This window comes from Choristoneura fumiferana, chromosome 2 (genome assembly GCF_025370935.1).
Source record: "Choristoneura fumiferana chromosome 2, NRCan_CFum_1, whole genome shotgun sequence".
NCBI classification, from domain to species: domain Eukaryota; kingdom Metazoa; phylum Arthropoda; class Insecta; order Lepidoptera; family Tortricidae; genus Choristoneura; species Choristoneura fumiferana.
In genome coordinates, this window is record NC_133473.1 from 4784648 (window position 1) to 4794233 (window position 9586).

At 36.4% G+C, this 9586-nt stretch overlaps 1 long non-coding RNA gene across 1 annotated transcript; it reads right to left on the bottom strand.

Annotated features, from left to right (window-relative positions):
- Positions 1–1404: 1404 nt before the first annotated feature.
- On the bottom strand, positions 1405–3110 carry LOC141445456 (uncharacterized). Its single transcript, XR_012453322.1, has 2 exons — positions 2641–3110; positions 1405–1618 (listed from the first exon to the last, which is right to left on the bottom strand). It is a non-coding gene; the product is annotated as an uncharacterized lncRNA (long non-coding RNA).
- Positions 3111–9586: the final 6476 nt, after the last annotated feature.

Here is a 9586-nt window from a genome sequence, read left to right on the forward strand (position 1 = left end):
TTAGGCATATTTTGTACGAGGAGTAGACCATGACTATTCTTATTTGAGCTCCCGCAGTTTCGGTGTAACTACTGGAGTAAGGAGGCATTGACTAAACTGTATGTTTTAGTCGCTGCAAAATGTAAAATTATGCGCCAGCCCTTATGATCACGAGTAGAATGAAAAAAATTGCGTATGGACCCATCGGCTATCTATTTATCCGTTAAAAAGCACCCGCAATTACTTCAGTCTACGCTAGTTGTTGTATCCAAATATCGAGATTATTAAAAGATATCGAGAGTTATTTATAGTTATCGTAGTATACATCTCGTAGAAAATAAGTCCAGATAGTACTAACATACCTATTATTTACTTAAACCTACTTGATCGGAGTACTAAACGTTGCTAGTTATTGGATCCAACTTGAACGGTTCCGGCAACTCTTTCGTTTAATTATATTCAGGTCCAATATTTGTCTGTGAGTTTGAGCTCAAGTTCAAGGAGATGCCTAACTAGTTCGGCCAACTTGGACGGTTTTCAATTACTCCAAACTTAGTAATGCTAGGCGGAGTGCAGTGCAGACTCAAGTTGCAATATCTTTTTGATAAGGGTACGTATGAACGAGTAGTAACTAAGGTAATGTAGCTTTGCGATTAGTTTTTGTTTTTTTAATACTCTACTTATTTTACAAGCTGTCCATTATTTCATTCCTATATTTATTAGCTTCATCGGAATGGAATTCATGTAAGTCAAATTAAAACAACCATCAGCTGGAATATTTTGGATTTAATGAAAGTTATGGTGTATAGACATCACTGCGCCGCCTCAAATGATTCTCAAAAGATTTCCTTGCGATAATCTAACGCGTGGCCCTCTTGTTCTGAGAGGAGGCCTGTGCCCAGCAGTGGGACGTATATAGGCTGGGATGATGATGATGATGATGAATCTAACGCGTAGCATTTATCAGCCCCTACCGCAAAAGTTAAAAGCGCTACTACTTATTCGACGTAATTGTCACATTTCTTTTTCTATGAAAAAGTTAACAATTATGCAGGATTGTAGCACTTGTAATTTTTAAAAGCCTAGGTTTGAGTATGTTGTTGTTGTTGATGTTGATCAGCCTATTTTTGTGTCCCACTGCTGGGCAAAGGCCTCTCCTCTCTTGCTCCACTCCTGCCTATCAAAGGCGAGCTCCCGCCATCCCACATTATAGGCATCTAAGTCGTCCCTCCATCTCCTCTTCGGTCTGCCTCTATTACGGTATCCGTCACTAGGGACCCATTCCGTAACAATTTTGGCCCAAGGTTTGAGTATGACCTAAGAAAAAATTTTTTTGGACAGTGATGACCGCCTATTGTCTTAACTACTTTTTTTTTTTTCTTAACGTGCTGTACTGACTTGTGTTGTTCAATAAAAACATTGGTATTGTATTTTATGGTATTGTTACATAATTAAGTTAGTAACTGAATCGTACATAGATGAACGAAAATGATAGATAACGTTCTGGAACGCTGCAGAATCTTCTAGAAGTGAACAGATTGGCCGGTGCAGTAACAACTTCCACTAATGCATTGGCCCCCTGGGCGCCCAGAGCCTTTGCAGTTGCTGTTGCAATCAGAGTTGCTACACGCGGCGCTCACTGCAAAAAATGCAATATAAAATTAATACATCCAGATGTCTTTGCCCGCTTGCAATTAAAAACTTTACGAGTTCGATTAGACTAAAAACTTGTTCATTGTGTTGAAATTTAATTTTCGATTGACATAAAATTAGATTGAGCGAATTAAGTCAGAAACAAAACGTAAAAATAAATATTTCTGGCATATACAAATAGGGTAACGACCACAGCACACGTCATTATTTTGCCAATAATAATATAATTATCAATCTATCGTGCAGCAGAGGTATTAGTTGTAAAAATGACTCCGGAAGCTGGAACACCACGCTATGATCAAAAACATTTAGCTGAAGTTAAATAAAAAAAAACCGGGCAAGTGCTAGTCAGACTCGCGCATCGAGGGTTCCGTACACATTTATAGGTATGAATGAATCGTGTCTTGAAGATAGGTATCTTGACGATGATATTTATAGATAGACATAAAAAATCTAAATTGTCAGTCTTTTCTAGTTGGTTGTGTTATAATAGATACGTTCACACCAAATTTCACGTTTCTAGGACCACTGGAAGTACCCTATAGGTTTTCAGTGCACGGCAATTTGTATGGAATCACGTTGTTTAATGACTGTAACTCTTGATTGTGTTGACTCAGAAGTTTGATTTCTTTTAAGGCTTCAAGGGACCGTAGATGTGAGTATTCGATATCAATTTCAGCTTGATTCACGCGTTCTTGACAAAAAAGGTCTTGACAGACAGACAGACGGACAACAAAATGATCCTATAAGGGTTCCGTTTTTTCCTTTTGAGGTACGGAACCCTCACTAAGATGAAACGGAACCAGTCCAGTCCCGTTTCATCCTAACGCTTATTTTTTGCGAGCCATAAATGAGTCAGCTGTTAAATGTACGTGTAAGGTGTATGTAAAGTGTCGTGAAAAATGTTTTTTTTTCTTCTTTCCAGCTAGGATATTCTATATTTTTTATTCTAGCTGCGATAAAAGTTGTTAGAAAACTTAAAATCGATGAAGGTAAATAAAAACTTACCACTCGCTGCGAGGAGAGCCGCAATTATAAAAAAAACAAGCAAATATCCTTTCATTGTGTACAGAATGCTACGTTTAAGTATCTCAACTTCCTATTTGAGAATGTTACACATACGACAATAATGCATGCTTTTATATACCGACCTGACACACTTGACAAAATTACATTTGCCGTTGAAAAGACATAAGTTTCAATTATTTTGTATGCATTGAATAATAACGTTAAGTGTATGTTTAAGTTGGTCATGATGCGTAAGCGCCTTTACAAGTCGGCGGTAAAGCCCCCTTTAAAGTGAGTAAATATTTTTAAAGAGCAATAATTGTGATTAATAGACTTTTGATGATAAATAGAGTTACCGTTCATTGTAATAGTAAACGCATACAATACATGAACTAAAACTATAAGCTACTCCTAACTTAAGCTACTGTTACTCCTTGACAACACAATCTCGACAAAAGCATGCTTTAAGAACTAGATGATGCCATGATGGTGATAATAATAAAAATAACATAATGAGTGTGTCTAGCTAAAGATTTATATTATAATACAACAACAGAACAGAATTTCAAAACAGTATTTTATGAATATTTTTTAAAAATCTCAATTTAAAAGGTAATTTCTATGCAAATATTATTTTCGTCCAAATGATTACATTAACTTGTTGTAGTTTAAGATTTGATTGAGTGCAACGCCAACAAACTGTCTCAGTTTGGAGAACATTTAATTCAAGGTACAGTGTATTTGTTTTTCTTATCTAAATAAATTAAAAAAAAAGTATCCTGTCATCTAGTGTTTATTGTAAACTGTATTTTTTTATTTAGACGGTCTTGCATTGACGCTGATGATATTTATATCTATATCATATTTTCGTAACAGACAAGACAAACAGTAAGTAGGTATATGTGTATTCTTTTCATGATTTAGAAACACCACATATTTTATTTACGTATGGGTTAAGAAAAAAAACAACAATAGATGTAACATGAAGATGTAAAAATCACGATTTATTTAACAAACTATTGATAATTGCAATGATATTAAAACGCGTAGAATAAATGTGTTGGCTGGTTCTGATACATCGAGCTTTTACTTGTTTGCATTTTGCAGTCCTCTGAAAAAAAAAACAAGATCCATTTAATATCGTCATCACCGTCATCTCGGCGTATATATGCCCCACTGCTGGGCACAGGCCGTAGTAGTAGTTGTACAGTGGCCATCGGCCAAGGTTAATTAAATAATAAGAACACATTTAAAAAAAAAACAAAAAAAACATTAAATTTAAAAAATCAAAAATCCGACTGCCTTAAAAACTAAAAGGAAGATAATAAGTCTAGTGGTCTAGAACTCTGTCAAGAAGCTCATTTAAGGTTCAACAGTGGGGACGCATTAAATCTTAACCAGCTCAAAAAATCTGGTAATGGGTCCGACTGTTGAACCTTAAATGAGCTTCTTGACAGAGTTCTAGACCACTAGACTTATTTTCTTTGTTTTAGTTTTTAAGGCAGTCGGATTTTTTGATTTTTTAAATTTAATGTTTTTTTTCTGTTTTTTTTTTAAATGTGTTCTTATTATTTAATTATAGAACTTCATAGTGTGAGGCCAGGTTTGCTCTTGAATACTTACTTGCATCCACACGTCCGGTCTGTCACACAATAACCTAACTCCCAACCGCCGATGCGACAGCCTCTATCACACTCTTTGGGTATGCAAATATCATCACCTGTAATTTAAATAATTGATGTCAAAATATGCAATGATATTACACGGACCAACCTTAGATGCTAGATAATTCAAGTCTATGAAAAAAAATGCAGGAAAGCCATTACATCGCAGCCATGAGCCATGAAGCAGATGATTGTGGATAATTATAAACCCGGGATGGCCCCCCCGAATTTTTCACATTTTATGTGTTAAATTACATTTAAAAGACCGTAGTCGGCCCTCAGGCCGATTAAGTGACTATTAAATGGACTCAATTTTTTTTTGTGATTATCTATTTATTAAAGCGTAGAAAATTTATGCTGAGTATCAACATCCATTGTATCAGTGTTTAACTCATGATGTTTATTTTTTATTTTTTACTGCATTTTGTTTCGCGATGTGTTCAAGTGATTTGCGTGTCTCATCCCTATATACCTAATGCTTTTTTGTACTTCCCCATGTGAACTCCAGTGAACTCTTAAAGTAAGGATTATTTCTACTTTTACATGTTCTTCTTCCTAAAACTTGGGAATTGAATCACATTCAGCTAAAAAAATATGAGAACCTTCCCTTCTGAATCGAGGTACAGAGCTAGACCCCGTTATCAAGCGGGCAGTTTGGTGGCTACCATGTGCAATGACAATCTTTTTTTTAATTAAGTTTTCAGATAAATTTTGGAGTTTCCATGTCTTCAACGTCGAGACTTAGATAGTTTGCACATCACAAATGATAGGTAGCCACCAAACTACCCGCTTGACAGCGGGGTAAGTATACACATAACACTCTGGAGCTTATTCCAAAATTACTTGTATGAATCTTAAAGGTATGACTCCTTGGACAGGGAAGGCGTAAAAGGCAAATAGATATGCTCTAGAGGAGGGTCAAATACTATCGATATACATATACATACCCGATTCCACAAAACTCGTATGAGCCAGTGACACCACCAAAAAAAGCAGAGAAATAACCAAATAATATTTCATCTTCTCAACCACTTTCTCTAATTTCTACAGCGATTATTTCTGCGTATGAATGTAAGTCAAGTACCCGCGACGCTGTAAAAGCAAATGATGGGTTTATATGTCATACTATCATTATTATTATAATAATGTGACAAAGATCGTTATTGTTATATTGTATCAATAATCTGGACAAAATAATAACCATCAATGCAAATTTAAAACACTAGCCTCCTAATGCTAAGCTAATGTTAGTTAAACATTCTTTGTTTTGTTACTCATTAGCTTTCGCCTGCGACTCCGTCTGCGAAAGGTTCGTTTATCGCTATCCCGCGGGAACTACGTCATTTTCCGGGATAAAAAATATCTTTTGTTTTTGTCCTTCCCAGGATCAGAAACTACTTCATACCAAATTTCATTTAAATCGGTTTAGCGGTTTAATTGTGAAGAGCTATCATACATACATACTTTCACATTAACTAGCTTTTGCCCACGACTTTTTTTGTCAAGAATTCGTTTTATGCGCGCCAGTGGGAACTATACAAAATTTATTTATTTTAGATACACGTCCGTCTTTGTATCAACTTACATTACGTGTACCATATTTCACCTTCATCGGCTGAATAGGTAGTTTCGATGAAAATTGGATGTGACAGATGGATGGACAGACAGAAACGAGTGATCCTATAAGAGTTCGGTTTTTCCTTTTGAGGTAAAAACCCTAAAGTTAACACTGATTAAAAAATAACCATTTCTTAGAGTACTGAAATGTAACTGGCTTTTAGAGTGTCAAGCCCAGAGAATTTATTGTTTAAAACACTTGGAATTAGGGATCGCGATCCCGCAGCTCATTCAATACCGCGGGATTGATATGCGGGACTACTCAATCGTGCACGGGATCAAGCGGGATCCCGCATCTTTGAAATTATGTTATAAAATCAAATTGAAACTTCAGTTTTTTGTTTAAATAACCTAACCATAAAAATTTCACTTTTAATACAAGCTTTCTTGCTGACTGCTTTTTGTCACTACCAGATTATTGTACTGCCACGCAATTTACATTATGTATACCAGATTTCAAGTCAATCCAACTACTGAAAGTTGGTCTAATTTAACTTGCAAGATTTGATTACAGACAGACAGACAGACAGACAACGGGTCAAGTGAAACTAAATACAAGCTTGTAAAATCAACTTTCATTAAACATTTCAGCAAAACATTTAAGCATTTCATACATTATGCTACAGAAATTATTTCTTTTCTATTAATTAAATATGTATACATAGTTATCTGTTTTTTAGATTCATCTTTGAATGTTTGACATAGTTTAATACTTTTGTTTAATTTTACCCTTACTCCTAACAGCTGACAGTTTATGAACAACTGACAGGACAGCTCGCAACCGCTCGCTAGTCACCGCCGCGGCGCGCTGTGCGGGACGACAAAGTCGCGCTCGTGATAATTGCGATAAACGCCAAAGTTTTAGGCCAAAATTTTTGATTTGCGGGATCCGCGGATCTGCGCTTTGATGATGCGGGATCCAGCAGATTAATCAAAGCAGCGGGATCCCGCGGGAATGCGTGATCCCGTTTTGCGGGCTTGCAATACCAACTAGGAATCGCAATCGTTTATACCACTTCTTTCTGTCGTATGATATAAGACGAGGATATAAAGAGATGTTGAATGCGATCGCGGACGTCTGCGCGTTAGAAAATAAACCTCTGGTTTAGGGGAAGCCCGCTTCAAACATAAATATCGTTTTAGTAAATATAGGTATTGAAAGAAGTCATGATAATCACGATATGCGCACAAGCTAGGGTTATCGCTGCGTCCAATGTCTGAGAGCAATTTAATTAAGGAACAGTAATAGTTTGATGACTATTACCACAGAATATATAATAGTACTAACATATCTATTACTGATTAGCCTAGTGGTTAGAGAACCTGACTACGAAGCTTGAGGTCCCGAGTTTGATCCTCAGTAGTGGCACATAATAATTATGTATGAGAAATACAAATGTTTTCTGTAGAGACTTAATGTTTCACATGTATTTACAAAACAACTACAATTCCTCAACTGACGGAGAAATTTTTGAACATTATAATATAAAAAAGAAAAAATAAATGACATGCAGTGGAACCATCTTCTTGTTTGAAGTCAGTTAAAACTATACACGTGTCAAAGTTAATAACACAATATGACCTTTGTTATTGTAAGTATTATATGACAGAAATGCACTACAATTGGACACAAGTAGGTAAGAGAATTGATATACATGATGGATTGATATTGATGTGAATAAAACGCGTTAATTAATTAATAAGCATTTTTATTCACTTGCACTCTTACGCTTTACAAGGCTAAAATCTAGAGAGAGCGAGAGCCCTCATGAGGGAGCGAGAAGACAATAGTCACATTACGTTCCGTTCCTCACACTATATTCACGAATCACCAATCACCTTAGTATTCCTTGACTCCCCGTGCAAAACAGCTACGTCTGTGTGTCTCTCTCTCTCTCTCACACACATATATACCCATGTTTTTATTAACACTTACACCCAAATTTGGAACTGTGTAATGAGGGTAGGTAGCTAACAGTTACACCCGCCACTTCACGCCCAGCCAAAGGTTGCATAAAACTAATAGTGAAGAACAGGTGGTAGGACTTTGTGTATTTTAAAGATTTTGTGATTTTCACTCGTAAACAGAAAAATGTAGGTAGGTTTTATTTTTCAAACCGACCCGCGGTTTCGATGCCCGAACTGAGGCCAAGTTTTTTTCTAATGCAATTCTTCTTGTCCCTAAAATCGAAGACATGGTTCCTAAGAACAGATCTTTGTATGTCTTACAGTTACAGACTTGCCCATACTCATCGGTCTAAATATTCCACCTTGTACCGCAGAAAAAAACATCAATTTTTAATTTATCATTTATTGTTTTATCTAAAGTAGTAAGGTCGGCCGGCGCAGACGCAGTGCCCTGCACTCACACACACGCCCGTGTAGCCAATGGCGGAGCAGTAACCTTGACAGTTACTCGGTTTGCACGGTGCTTTGCTACCTGTAAAGAGCAATTATTATTACAATTTTAATAATTATTGTATATTATTAATCTCAAACAGAGGGTCGTGGGTTCAAACCCCGGCTCGCACCTCTGAGTTTTCGAAATTCATGTGCGGAATTAAATTTGACATTTACCACGAGCTTTGCGGTGAAGGGAAACATCGTGAGGAAACCTGCACAAACCTGCGAAGCAATTCAATGGTGCGTGTGAAGTTCCCAATCCGCACTGGGCCCGCGTGGGAACTATAGCCCAAGCCCTCTTGTTCTGAGAGGAGGCCTGTGCCCAGCAGTGGGACGTATATAGGCTGGGATGATGATGAATTTTATGCCAATTTTGACTTGCGTTACCCGATTAACCTGTTTTACTTGAGTTTGAGTCAGTAATATTTTATGCCGTTATATCTGTTGCTGTAATTGGTATATCGTCTTAGAAAGCCTTTACTTCTGGAAGGATAAATTAATTTTGACAGTTGGGATTTTAGACATATCTTATGATTATAACATGCCTACTAAATCTTAACCTAACCTTACCTATATAATCCTTTCTAAAAGAATACCACATACACCGTTAATCAATCACATTACATGATCCTTTATGTATGTAGGTAAGTAAATATATTTTTGTAACAAACAAAGTACTATTCCCCAGTATCCGTTTAAATTTTACATCAAAAAGTCAACCTGTCTTTAAATAGATACTATATCAATAGATAGGTTTTTATAATCATCATCAGTCCACTCTTGGGGATATAAGTTTTTCTACAGCACGTCAGTGAGTTCTATCTTCATTTGTCCTCCTCCAATATTGAATAATCATCTCTCCACCGAGCTATAAAACCAGAATGTGTCAACAGCCATCAGTTCTGCGGTATTATGTGACTTGCTCACTGTCATTTTCGCTAGCTATTATGCGAGCTATGTCAGAAACCTTGGTGCTCGAACGAATACCTTCGTCAGTAACTGGGACTACATAACCGGGAGCAAATTAAACATAATATTGCTGCTGTGAAGCACATTTCTATTAAAAAATATTAGTAACTTACCCCAAGGTTCGGGAGCGCCAAAAACTATAGCTAAAACAACAAAAAGAACACCAATAAAAGGAAAAGCCTCATTTTTCTTCAGCTATCACTGACGTGAGAAAACTTCATTAACAAAGACAACTACTCCTATTTATTAGATTATATTTCTCCGTGTTCAGACAAAGACATAAAATCCTAAAT